Source organism: Microtus pennsylvanicus, chromosome 1 (assembly GCF_037038515.1).
Source record: "Microtus pennsylvanicus isolate mMicPen1 chromosome 1, mMicPen1.hap1, whole genome shotgun sequence".
Classification (NCBI taxonomy): Eukaryota; Metazoa; Chordata; class Mammalia; order Rodentia; family Cricetidae; genus Microtus; species Microtus pennsylvanicus.
Window position 1 is genome coordinate 84,172,778 of NC_134579.1, and position 13,065 is coordinate 84,185,842.

Here is a 13,065-nt window from a genome sequence, read left to right on the forward strand (position 1 = left end):
CGTATGTGCCCTGATGCATGCATGCATGTATGCACACACACATGTGTGAACATGCACACAAATAAAATGTAGCCTAAAATAATTTTAAAACATGTATTTTAAGCTACTAAGTTTGTGGGTACTTTGCTGTGAAGCCATGAATATATTTATCAGTTTCTCAAATAGTTATAGAGTCTTGTGGTCAAGATAAACTTTATTCATTTGAAATCTTGTGTGCTGTTTGATTTCAAATTTATGGAGGTCTCTCTGTTCAGGTAGCCCCAAAGCATTGTGGAAAGAATTGTTTATACCCACCCTACTCTTTGTTCCCTCCTCCTTTGGGATAGTGTGTGCAGCTCTTGCCCCTGTTCCCAACCCCATTACTACAAAAGGAAGTGAATTGTCTTTTCCTTCATTCTTATGAAAACAATATATTTAGATCTTCTTTTTCAAATGTTCACCTAATTTCTTTTATAACACACGTTACCGAAATCTGTTTGTCAATTATTAGCTTTTTATTGATTATTTATTCAACCAATATTCACCAGACAACTTATATGGACAAGTATATATTGTGTTTGATGTGGGAGTGTCATATATCAATCTGTTGATTTCATTGGTTAAGCAATAAAGAAACTGTTTTGGCCCTGTGGGTGGAGTAAACAGAACAGAATGCCGGGAGGAAGAGGAAGTGAGGTCAGACTCCGCAGCTCTGCTCTCCGGAGCAGACGTAGGAGAGATGCCATGCTACCTGCTCCAGGGAAGACGCACGCTATGAAGCTCCGACCCAGGATGGACTTAGGCTAGAATCTTCCCGGTAAGCGCACCTAGGGGCGCTACACAGATGATTAGAATGGGCTAAATTAATATGTGAGAATTAGCCAGTAAGGGCTAGAGCTAAGGGCCAAAGCAGTGTTTAAATGAATACAGTGTCTGTGTAATTATTTCGGGGCATAAGCTAGCCGGGCAGGTGGCTGGGGTTTTTGGGACTCAACCCCGCAGCCCCGCCGCCCCATATTACTACATGTGTTAGCTCGTTTCTAAAGAGAGAGGAGAGTACACGTGCATATGCACACACACACACACACACACACACACACGCATGCATGCACACACACACACACACATACACACACACATACACACACACACACACACACACACACACACACACACGTAAGGCTAAGCCTGTTGTTCATTCTCAGCCACTTAGACCTGAAATAATCACACAGAAACTATATTATTTGCAATACTGTTTGGCCAATAGCTTAAACATATTTCTAGCTAGCTCTTATATCTTAAACTAGCCCATCTCCACTAATCAGTGCATCACCACAAGGTCATGGCCTATCAGCATGGCCTATCTGCAAAGTTTCGGTGGGCTCTGGTGGAGGCTCTGTCTCCTATGGTAGCTACATGGCTTTTCCCTAACTCTGCCTACTCTTTCTGTGTATATCTCTTCCAGCCTTAAGTCTTCCAGACTTATTTTGCTAAGTCATTGGCCAAAAGCAATATGGATAAAAGCAACACATATACAGAAGGACTTCCCATACCACACACAGAGTGTGTGTATGTGAACAAATTTATACTTGTGTGAGACAGGCATGCAGGCTAACAAAGAGACTAAATGCAGTTTGAGGCAGAGCATAGGGAAGAACAGTCATGAGGAAGGTTAACAGAAATTCCCTAGAATGAAATGGTACAGACTGGGGTCCATCTGTGAAAGACAGGAGTTATTCCCTCCCTGACTATTGCTAAAATTCCTTCCCAGGAGTGGGACTTAAGCAATGTCTCCTCCTTTCCCTAAGGTCACAATGACAAAAGGAGGCAACTGCTGCACCTGGAAAGCCTTACCCATAGCTGCATAGATGGCGCTCCCTCAAGTCTTCTCTGGCCTTTATATAATCTAGCCTTCTTCCAGGAACTGTTCAGAGATGCCAAACGTACACAGATGGATGGTCAGGTCTCGTGCTATACTCCAGCCCTCTATGTAGGTGTGGAGTGGGTGTAAGCCATCAACAAGTCCAGCTGTGATGATCTCTTTCAAGGAAGCAGAGCTGAACTCAAGATAGCAGTTGCTTGACTACTGGGGAGGATAGTCACTCAGGACATTGTCTCAGATTTGGGTTCACAGTCTTTGCTAGCTTCCACCAGTCAGAGCAAATGTTTACAAAACGTGTGTGGGACCATGGACCAGGTCCTGGTGTAAAAGTTTCTTTTGTTTGTATGTTGCTTACATTGGTTAATGAATAAAGAAACTGCCTTAGCTTAGTTGATAGGACAGAACTTAGGTAGGTGGGGGAGACAGAACTGAATTCTGGGAGGAAGAAAGCAGAGTCAGGTAGAAGCCATGGATCCTCCGCCTCAGACAGACGCCGGTTAGAATCTTGCCGGTAAGCCACAGCCACGTGGCAATACATAGATTAATAGAAATGGGCTAAATCAAGATGTAGGAGTTAGCCAATAGGAAGTTAGAGCTAATGGCCAAGCAGTGTTTTAATTAATACAGTTTCTGTGTGGTTATTTCAGTGTAAGCCAGCCGGGCAGCTGGGATGAACAAGGGGCCCTCTCCTTATGACAAGGTCCTCTGTGAGTCTTTTTGTTCACTGAAGACAAAGTCTTCCCTCACAAAATGGAATGTGCTCCCAGTCAGCGGCTGCTGGACGGTTCATGGGCATCAGACTGTGCAGACCCTCACAATGGCCCTCCTGACTTGAGTGATGCATTTTGAGGAGAAGGAATTTATTTTTCTTTTCTCTCCCACCATGTGGGTGTCTTTCCTCACTCATTCTTTGAATGCTAAGGGCACAATGGGTTGCACCTCACTCCTTGGAAGGAAGGTCTGCCATGCGAGGCCACTGGTCATGAGAAGCTGAGGCCCGCAAGTTCCCTGCTTTTGAAGTCCTGCCTTGTGTTCTTAGCATCATGAAGATCGTTTATTTGGAAATCACTCTAGCTCTTATTTCCCAGCAAGCTGAGCAACCACCCAGTGGCATCCACAGGACAAACTCAACCTGAAGATAAAGCTTATTTGACATTGCGGATGCTTGTGTGTGTCTAAATAAGTTGCTCACGTGTAAAATTTAGAAGAATTTGAGCGACAAAAATTTAGATTTTCATGCAAAATCTCAGTGTAACCCATGTTCCAATAGGGGAGGCTACCGTACATTTCTTGACCTCTAGCTCCCCCCTGAGCACCTCCTAGTGAGCTGTACCCCAACCCCCTGAAAATATCTAACTTCCCATTCTTGAATAAGCCCCTCTTATTCATTCTTAGAAACAGACCTAGAGAGACCATTAGACATTTCTAGACTTGACATTGATTGTTTGTACAACCAGAGCTGGCTGTTGAACTCAAGTCTCTTGTTTAACTATTATATTCAAGTTCTGCCTATCTCTCTTCCATCCACCCATAGCTGCTCACAAGAATAATATACTTCAGTTTGGTATTCCTACAAGTAAGGGTAGGGGGAGACTGAACAAAACAAAACCCACACGAAGAATTAGTATGGCTTGAGTCTTAACATTTTGATTTAACTTTTTCACTTCACTTTTTATGGTGCATTGTGGCAGATAGATTAATACACAGAAAAGAAAGCTAAAAGTTAAGTGTTTTATGGTCACTGTACCTCTGTATCAATGTAGAAGGTGTTCATAAACCTCCTCACAGTGACTTCTGGCTACCTTAGTGGAAAGAGCCATCTTGACATACTCTGTTAATTTCACCCAATGATTTTACATCATAAAGAAATTAAATTTACCTATAAATAATTAATTAAATAAATTAAAAAATAAGCCTTAAATTTTCATTGTACCCTTGGGGCTGGTGAACAACACTTCACAAACACCATAGCATACTCATAATTATGAACTTCCTTCCGGTAAAATTTTTTGTTGACTTTCATGGTGTGGATGCTATTCTAAATGGTGAGATGAAACAAGTCTTTAACTAAAGCACTGCTACCAGCCAGAAACAGAAGTATGTTCCAGCTTCCGTCTTATCGCAACATATGGGTGGATTCTAGGGAATCTGACTGGTGCCCTAGGAAGCTGTCGCCAGATGTTTCCTCTTTATTTTCCTTTTTAAAATTAACTATTTAATTAATTTCTTTCTAGCACAATCAAAGCCCTGCTCTCCCTTTTCCTTCCCTAGTCCCTTCCCCCTTCCTCCCCCATTCTCCTCCCCCGTGCACTGCCTCTCCCTTCTCCCCAGAAAAGTACAGTCCTCCCATGTACATCAGTCAGCCACGGCATATCAAACCGAAGCAAGACTAGGCACCTCCCCTCCAAGTCTGGATGAGGAGAAAAGGGTCCCAAAAGCAGATAAGAGAGTCAGAGAAAGGCCGTGCCCCCTCTGTTAGGTCCCACAAGAAGACCAAGCTATCCAACTGTAACATATGCAGAAGGCCTAGGTTAGTTCCATGCAGGCTCTTTGGTTGGTGGTTCAGCCTCTGTGATCCACTATGAGCCCAGGTCAGTTGATTCTGTGAGTTTTCTTGTGGTGTCCTTGGCCCCTCTGGCTCCCGCAATTCTTCCTCCCTTCTTCCACAGGATTGCCTGGGGTCCACCAACTGTTTCATGGTGGGTCTTTGCATCTGTTTCCATCAGTTGCTGGGTGAAGCATCTCTGATGACCACTGGGCTAGGCAGAAGAATGCCATTTCCTCTTCATTTTCAATGTATGAATGGCACAGCTAACAAGCACAAGAAGACTTCAGACTGGCAAGAGTTTCTTAGAACGCCTTTTACCCCCCTCAAGAGATGCTCAGGACCTCACAATGGCAGGCTTTGTGTGACCCAGGCCAAGTTCATCTGGCACCTCTGTCCCAGAGAGTATGTGCAGGCATTGACTGGCTTCCAGGGAAGCCACTACCCACATGTGCTGGGAGGCTTCCTCATTGGTGTTTGGCAAGAGAGAGGGCCGGTTCCTCATGAGGAGCTGAGTGCTTTGACAGATGAAACTTGTGTGCAAGAAAATCAACCCTGCGACTTGGCATCCTGCTTTTAAACCCGATAGACCTCTGTGGAGCTGAAGTTGTAAGGTAAGCAGAGCTCGGCCGCAACTCTTGAAACTGAGATAATTTGAAGAAACATTTTTTTTTTTTTTGCTTCATGTGAAACTTGAGCAGGCTGCTTTGCCTCCTGCTTTTAAGAATAACAGCTCATTGTCAAATGTGCACACACAACTCTGATTTAAAACGGAAAGCTTTAGAAAAAAAAGTCACTGCTTTTAAAATAAAAAGTCTTCTGTGACGAAATGGGTGTACAGAGCCGTTGTCCTTTAGGCAAGTGTGGAGGCGAGGCGTCCACTGTGGACTGGCTTTTCCCTCTGTTGAGAGCCAGTGCAATCAGTTCACTTGAAAAGGGATCGAATTATCTCTTCCACCTGAGATTGAGTCTGGGACAAGTGAGAGATCCTGAGGAATTGTTACCACATGTCATTCTGAATCCGTCGGTCATTTTTCTAAAGTCCTTTGGTATTTGCTTAGGTGTGGTGAGGGGGGTTGAGCCGCGATGCCTCAGTGGGTACTGCTCTGCAACGTGTGGACGATTTGCTGGGCTCAGTGCCAGCTCGTGCAGGCCAGCTCCTTGAGATTGTGGCAAATTAAATTGGGAAGTTGGTAATTGTCAGAATGCAAACTGAAAGCCAGGGATTTGTCCAACCTGGAATGTCACAGAACAAGCTCGGTTGTATATAAGGTAATTACTTGCCTAATGCTAACCAAATCCAACCTTTCGGGAGGAATTCCAGGAACTCTTAACGTTTTTGTTCATTTGACCTGACTCAATGTTTGCCACTAATTGGTCTGCAGAATATTTTTCTGTAGGTTAGATGTTGAGATGTCTTAAAAGAAAAGATAGACTTTAATCAAGCTGACTGTGCTAATTCTGCGTCCACATATGCCTCCTCTCCTACCTGGCCTTTTCAGATACAAGGCGAGTAAGTGGGCTATGGTCATAGTGAGCTCTCCCTGCAGTTGCCACCCCCAACTCCAACTCCAACTGCCCCCAACCCATGCAATGCGCACCTATCTGTGTCCTCCTCTCCCTCTACACAAATCACAGTCCTGCCCAATGTCACCCGTGCCAATGGCTTATATTTACATTCCCGTGGGATGGCTTTCCTCCCATGTGCAAGCTACGAGAGAGCCTTGGAGGCTGTCCTGTCTAAAATCGAAAGGTATCATCTTGCGGGGATTTAGCCTGGTTCTCTCCAGGCTTTTTCCTTCCAGGACCAAGGTGTCTCATCTGTCCAAGGTGTGCCTGGGGGTCTGCTGTACCCTGTTTCTGTACCTTTTACACAGATAAATAAATAAATTTTCTGCACCCGACACCCAAGTGAAGAATGTAGAGTCGCTGAGGTTTGGGAGGGTCCTCTGAGGATTTTTCTTTTTTGCCTCACTCCGCTTTTTGCTGGCTAATCCCACGCTTCTTAAAATTACTTAAGTATAAAGCTGAAAGCTTGAAGGAGGGTAAGCTGCTGACCTTTTGCAGCCAGGCGCCCACAATGGAAGCCGCAAAGGCAAGCAGTGGGCTTGGCTTAGCATTCCAACATGAAATCTGTTATATCACTCGCGAAGAGTATGACTTGTTCACGCTCTTACGTTGTTCACGTTCTGCTGTCCCTGGGCTGTGCTCAAAGGACAATTTCTCTGCATGGGAACATTTGGGGGACGATCTCCAAGACATAGACTATAATGCTAAATAAATACTAAGCACAAGAATTTCCTGATGTGGGGCTGAAGAGATGGCTCAGTGGTAAGAGCATCGCCTGATTTTTCAGAGGACCCAGGTTCAGTTCCCAGCATTCATATGGTGGGGCCCAGCCGTCCTTAGCTCTAGTTCCAGGAGATTGATGCTCTCTTCTGGCTCTATGGGCACCAGGCACCTCAGGAGGCAGACATATATGCAGGCAAAACATGAATGCACATAAAATACTGGTAAATAAATTAAAAGATTCCCTATTTTGATAAAATAGCCACTGGTCTGGAGCCACACTTAATAATAACACATTTATTGCATGTCTTATGCTCTTATTAATTAATTTTTTAGTCAAATGAACAAAAGACTGAAAAGATAGCTAGCTTCAAGTACTAGGATTCCATGCTCCATCTGACAAATTCTTCTACCATTCTGTAAGTTTTTACTTAGATGACACAGACGTATGTCTGTGAGAACTAACGTAGAGAAATATGATTTTATTTTGAATACACTGTAGGCATGAGAACTATTACCTAAAGTGGATCCTTTATAGACAGATGGGAAATCGGTGAAACGTCTGTTCCATTTAATATGTGTCTGACAAAATCATGCAGGAGTGGGGCCTACCACCATGAGCCAGGAGGGCTCACACTAGGAGGGTTCACAGAGAGCTTCTTGGCACTTTCTGGGCACTTCCTGTGAATCTCGTACACAGAGTTGGTCAGCAACAGCACTTCCCCTGCAATCGACGCATCTTTCCAATGACAGGAACACCAGGAAACACGGGTCAAGGCAAAGGAATAGCAGTGCTCATCCTATAGTGAGGGGGAATGGCAGATGTGTGTAACATAGTTGATTCTAGCAATTCTGCTTCTGTAGAAGTTGAGCAATTTCCTTGAAATTCAGCCCGTGTGAGGTGGTTGGAGTCGAATGCTAGGTCAGCACACTAAGTGAGATTGTCAGCATTTGTTTTTAAGTGGGAGACTGTTGCCTGTTGGTGCTGAAAGAATGGATTCACATGTTCGGCTTCCTCAAGTTGACAGTGCCCTACATGGACCTAAAGGGACAGTTTATAGACTAGCAAAAGAGATGCCAGAGGGACCCGAAAATCCAGCATAGATTCACTAAGAAAGGAGCTGCCACAACATTCGCTATTTGTTTTGGTTTATTTGTTCTTTGGTCATCGATCTGGAACTAGACTAGTAGATAGAGAGCTCATTATTTAGCCCAAAAGCCAGTTCTCAACATAAAACATTGTTGAGCTGGCAGTCGTGGCACACGCCTTTAATCCCAGCACTTGGGAGGCAGAGGCAGGTGACTCTCTGTGAGTTCAAGGCCAACCTGTCTACAGAGTGCGTTCTAGGACAGCCAGGGTTACAGAGCAAAACTCTGTCTCAAAAACAAATAAACGATGGTGGCGCACGCCTTTAATCCCAGCACTCGGGAGGCAGAGGCAGGCGGATCTCTGTGAGTTCGAGACCAGCCTGGTCTACAGAGCTAGTTCCAGGACAGGCTCCAAAGCCACAGCGAAACCCTGTCTCGAAAAAATCAAAAAAAAAAAAAAAAAACAAATAAACAAACAAGCAAAAAACAAAACAAACAAATAAAAATACTTTAGTTGAAGGTAAGTATCTTCTGCCAAGTCAAAGTATGTGTGGTAAAGCACAGGTTAGCTTTGCAATACCTCTTTAAACATTACTTGATAATCCTGAGAACTTTTACATGGTTTACTCCAGAATGTGGCTCTCGAATCGGCTTCAGTCACTCTCCCTGTATTGTGAAAAGTTGGGATGCTTCAGAGCTTCCTTAGGGACTAATTACTGGAAACAAGTTCAACTATTTGCCATGGCTTACATGTCAATCAGCTTAAGCAATTCATGATCATTCTGAGGAAATAATAACTAATAATACACAAACTAGAAAGATTGCGTCAGTCCCACTCAAGTGAAGAGCTTGAGTGTACAGGGCTTCCCAAATGCTTTTCCGAGGACTTCATCTGAGCTCTTACCTATGATCTCTTGATGGTTAGACACTCACATTCTTCTAAAGTAATTAATGAACATCTAGATTGCTTTGATTATCTCACAGTATAAGCAATACCTGATAAAGAATATCAGGCTAGAAATGAATTAGAGATAATAAAAGCAGGGATTGGAGAAATGGTTTAGTAGTTAAGAGTGCTGACTGTTCTTCCAGAGGACCTAGCTCCAGTTCCTAGCACCCACATGGTGGCTCACAACTGACTATAACTCCAGTTCCAGGGGATCCAATGCCCTGTTCTGGCCTCTACTGGAACCAGGCATGTGCATGGTACACAGACATGCATGCAAAACATTCATGCCTATAAAACAAAGTAAATAAATATTTTTTAAAAAAATAAAGAAAAAAACAAAAGCATACATGGGCAAAAACAAATAATGCCTATTTGTTGATAATTCTCCCTAGCATTATACAAAAAATAATGATAAAGTTTAAAAGACACTAAACGGCATCATTCTTTTTAAACCAGGTGATATGCTTTTATTAAAGATTTATTTCTTTATTTGTTATGTATGTACTGTTCTGCCTGCATGCTTGCCTGCACTCCAGAAGAGGGCACCAGAAATCATTATAGATGGTGTGAGTCACCGTATGGGTGCTGGGAACTGAACTCAGGACCTCTGGAGAGCAGCCAGTGTTCTTAGCCTCTGAGCTATTTCTCCAGCCCTAGATGACATTCTTGACCATTGCTTTTTTTTTCTAGTTAAGTCTTGCCAAATTAGTGAAAAACAGTAGTTTAAGGAAATGTAGTAGACACTGCACTTGAACTTGAGTGGAATGCCTGCTCCATCCTGAGGTTATTGGAGAGCAGCTCAGGACAAGGGAGGTGAGCATATTGTCACATTCAAAGGCTGCAAATAATAACCTGGGAGAGGCAAGGTGACTTACAACAAAATTCTGTTTTTAAACCTTTTTTAAGATGCATATTGATGTGAGATTCCCCTCTGCATGCTGTGAATATGTTTTATTGCCATTGGTTACTAAAGAAGCTGCTTTTGGCCAATGGCTTAACAGAGTAATGCTAGGCAGGAAAATTAAACTGAATGCTGGGAGAAAGTAGGTGGAGTCAGGGAGAAGCCATGTAGCCACCATAAGAAACAGACACCTCCAATGGAGCCCACCAAAACTTTGCATGACTTCATGGTGATGTACAGATTAATGGAGATGGGTTAGTTTAGGATACAAAAGCTAGCTAGTATTATGCTTAGGCTATTGGCTAAACACTATTGCAAATAATATAGTTCCTAAGTGATTATTTTGGGACTAAGCGGCTGGGAACAAATGAGCAGCCTCTGTCAACAGCTTATCTACCAGTGTCTTAGATAAATATGTTTAATAGGTACTTAGAGATAGAATGTTTAAAAATATATTTATCTGTGACCAAGATGAAAATCCAGCCCGATCTTAACAGACTGTAAATAACAAGCTATAACAGTGAGAAATATAAGATCATTTTCTGCATTCCATAAGTAAAAAAGCAGATTGCAGAATACCTCAATGAAGTTCAACATGATTTTTTGGTGACATTATCAGAAATGTAAGGAAAGCGTGTTAGTTGGGATATGCTACATGCAGCAACCCATACCAATGATGACCTGTGCCATAGCCCCATACCCCATGTGACTTTAATTGCTTGAAGGTACACATGGCAAACTCCAGTTTCCTTGAGAACCCTGAAACTCAAATGTGAGCCAATCCAGATGATTTCTTATTCTAGAAGTTCTTTTGACTAAGTATTGCCGAGGCCTCTGTGGGTAAACACGAACACAGTAGAAGCCGGCCTGCCAGGGCAGGAGTAATCTTTGAATCTCTACACATGCAAAGAACAGTGATTAGATTCTGTAACAAGTCAGGACTATTCAGGGAACAGACCATGTGAAAAAATACCCTTCATACTATGGCAAAGAGCATGGGCAAAGTTCCAGATGGTGTAAAAGTCATAGGCTGTGCGTGTCAGAGGCCCATCTGAGCTCCCAGAGATGCCCTGCTTCACGGCACGAGCCCAGGAGGCAGCAGCACAGGCTGAAGAAATTGTGAGCCCAGTCTCATAAGGATTAAAGACTCTGGAGGAAAGGAAAGATGCTCTCTGTGACTGCCGACACTGTGCACTCTCTGCACAAAGGTGTCTGTGTTCCTTTCTGGTTTGTTTCTACAAGGGTTTGCTCACTTCCTGTGTCTGTGCACCTTTTCACGCACCTTCGTCTGTTGGCCACTGGCTAGAGCTGCCGCTGTTTCACTTTGACTCTCAGGGAGGTGGGATTTCCACGGCTGCCCACGCGGACTCTCTGAAGAAAGGTGGTACCAAGAGGTGACTTACAAGCACAGGCCCTGCCGCTCACTTGCCCAAAGTGCTTTTAGCTTTCCTCGAGCTGTTTCCACCTGGGGACAAAGAGAGATGCCCAGGTTCTTATGAGGATTAAACAGGGTCCGATACTCTACTTGACACAATCCTGGACCCTGCAACAGAAATGTCAGTTGCTAGTGTGACAGGTTTTAATTACCTTCTCTTCCAACACTTTGCTCACTAAGCTAAGAGAACATTTATTTGAAGGAGAGCATGACATTTAGGGCTAGATGCAATTGCAGAAAACTACCCTTCCAAAGAAGGACTAGACACCAGCAGTGAGCATCATTCAGAAGAAGGACTAAGCACCAGCAGTGAGCATCTTTGCTCACCCACAGTCCCAGCAAACACAGTCGTTGGTGGCCTCTGGGGTGGTGGCTCCCAACGGATGGGTCTCGACCCCTGGGGCGATATCAAATGATCGTTTCACGGGATAGTCTAAGATCATCGGAAGACATAGTTATTACATTACGATTCATAACAGTAGTGAAGTTACAGTTATGAAGTAGCAAGGAAAATAATGTTATCATTGGGGTCACCACAACATGAGGACCTGGATTAAAGGGTCGCAGCATGAAGAAGGCTGAGGACCACTGTTCTGGACCCTTGTACTATGGACATGGAGACGCCTTGGAATACATGAGAGCCCAGGGTTGTTTCCTGAAGCTCTGTCACTAGTAAGTGGACATCCCCCCAGCCTTGAACTTCTCAGAGAGCGGTATAAGCACACATCTAAATGTGCTCCAGCCTGAACACTTTCCAGCTCATGCCACCCCACCCCCACTCTCCCTCAACGCCCACCCCCAGACCTCCTGTGAAGTGAATCCAGCACAGCCTCCTTTCATCTATAAATAATTCAGTTTGTGTCCTGAAAACAAAAAAGGACTTGGTTTTAGCACTTCCATTTTTCCTAAGGCATCTTTTTTTTTTTTTAAATGGATAGTTAAAGCAATTCAGCCCAAAGCATTTCAGGGCAACAATAACTCAGTATCCTTTAGATGGCATAATTTGGTACTGGATCACATGAAAAAATGTTTTTATCTAATTCAGAGTTTTCGGGCTCTTTTCTCGCTTTCACATCTGAAATCGAGGTGTCTCTTACAATGAGCCAATAATGTTTTATTAATAATGCTATTTTTCCTGCTTAGTGCTATATAAATATGTGTCTCATGGAGGGTGGTGTCTTAAGAATGGAGAAACACAATAATTGGACTATTGATAAGTCAATATACCAAAAACTACCTGCCCTAGGTGCCTATTTCCACATTTTTCTTGTACATGTCCTCATAAGTAACAAAATGAAAAACACTTAAAGTAAAATGTATAGCAATCATAAAGTTACTTTCATTACGACTTCATAACCATAATTTCACTACTGTTATGAATCATAATGCACCTCTCTATGTTTCCCGATGCTCTTAGGTGACTCCCGTGAAAAACGTCAATTGAGCCCCCTCCTCCTGCACAGGGATCGAGACCCACAGCTTGGGAGCCTCAATGTCAAAGTCCTAAGGAAGTAAATATTTTCCTCAGCATCTTGGGTACGACCTGGGGACCCTGGCAAAGGCTCGAAACTGCACAGGTATTCTTTCCCTTGAGGTTCAGAGCCTGTGCAGTGCGGAGTTTGAAGTCTGAGTTCTCAAGATAAAGCGATCTCTCAGTGTGCTCCCATTGTCCAGTCTTTCTCTGTCAGTGATATCCCCACTTATCCCCGTCGCTTGCTGCATGAACACGGCAGGGGGCTAAGGTGTGGTGACTGGAACCAGAGAGGGAAAGCAGGAAGTGAGGTAGCCCCAGGGCTCTGGGACACACGTGATTTAGTGAGAAGGACACAGCTGGGGACTTGCTGTGACCACACTCCTCCTGTGTTAGCTAATTTGACAGGCAAACACAGTCCTGTATGTTTTTAGAACTGCATGGTGACAAAGGAAGTTTAAAGCTGTCTGGTGTGACAGGAGACCTGAGACTAGCTTGTGGTTTATGGACGATCAGCTGATAGCT

At 43.7% G+C, this 13,065-nt stretch overlaps 1 long non-coding RNA gene across 1 annotated transcript in view; it reads left to right on the forward strand.

Annotated features, from left to right (window-relative positions):
- The first annotated feature begins 4,934 nt into the window (after positions 1 to 4,934).
- LOC142840138 (uncharacterized) overlaps positions 4,935 to 13,065 on the forward strand; it is an 80,347-nt gene continuing 72,216 nt past the window's right edge. The window contains exon 1 of the long non-coding RNA XR_012908900.1: positions 4,935 to 5,020. This is a non-coding gene — a long non-coding RNA (uncharacterized LOC142840138). The remainder of the gene's footprint in view (positions 5,021 to 13,065) is intronic.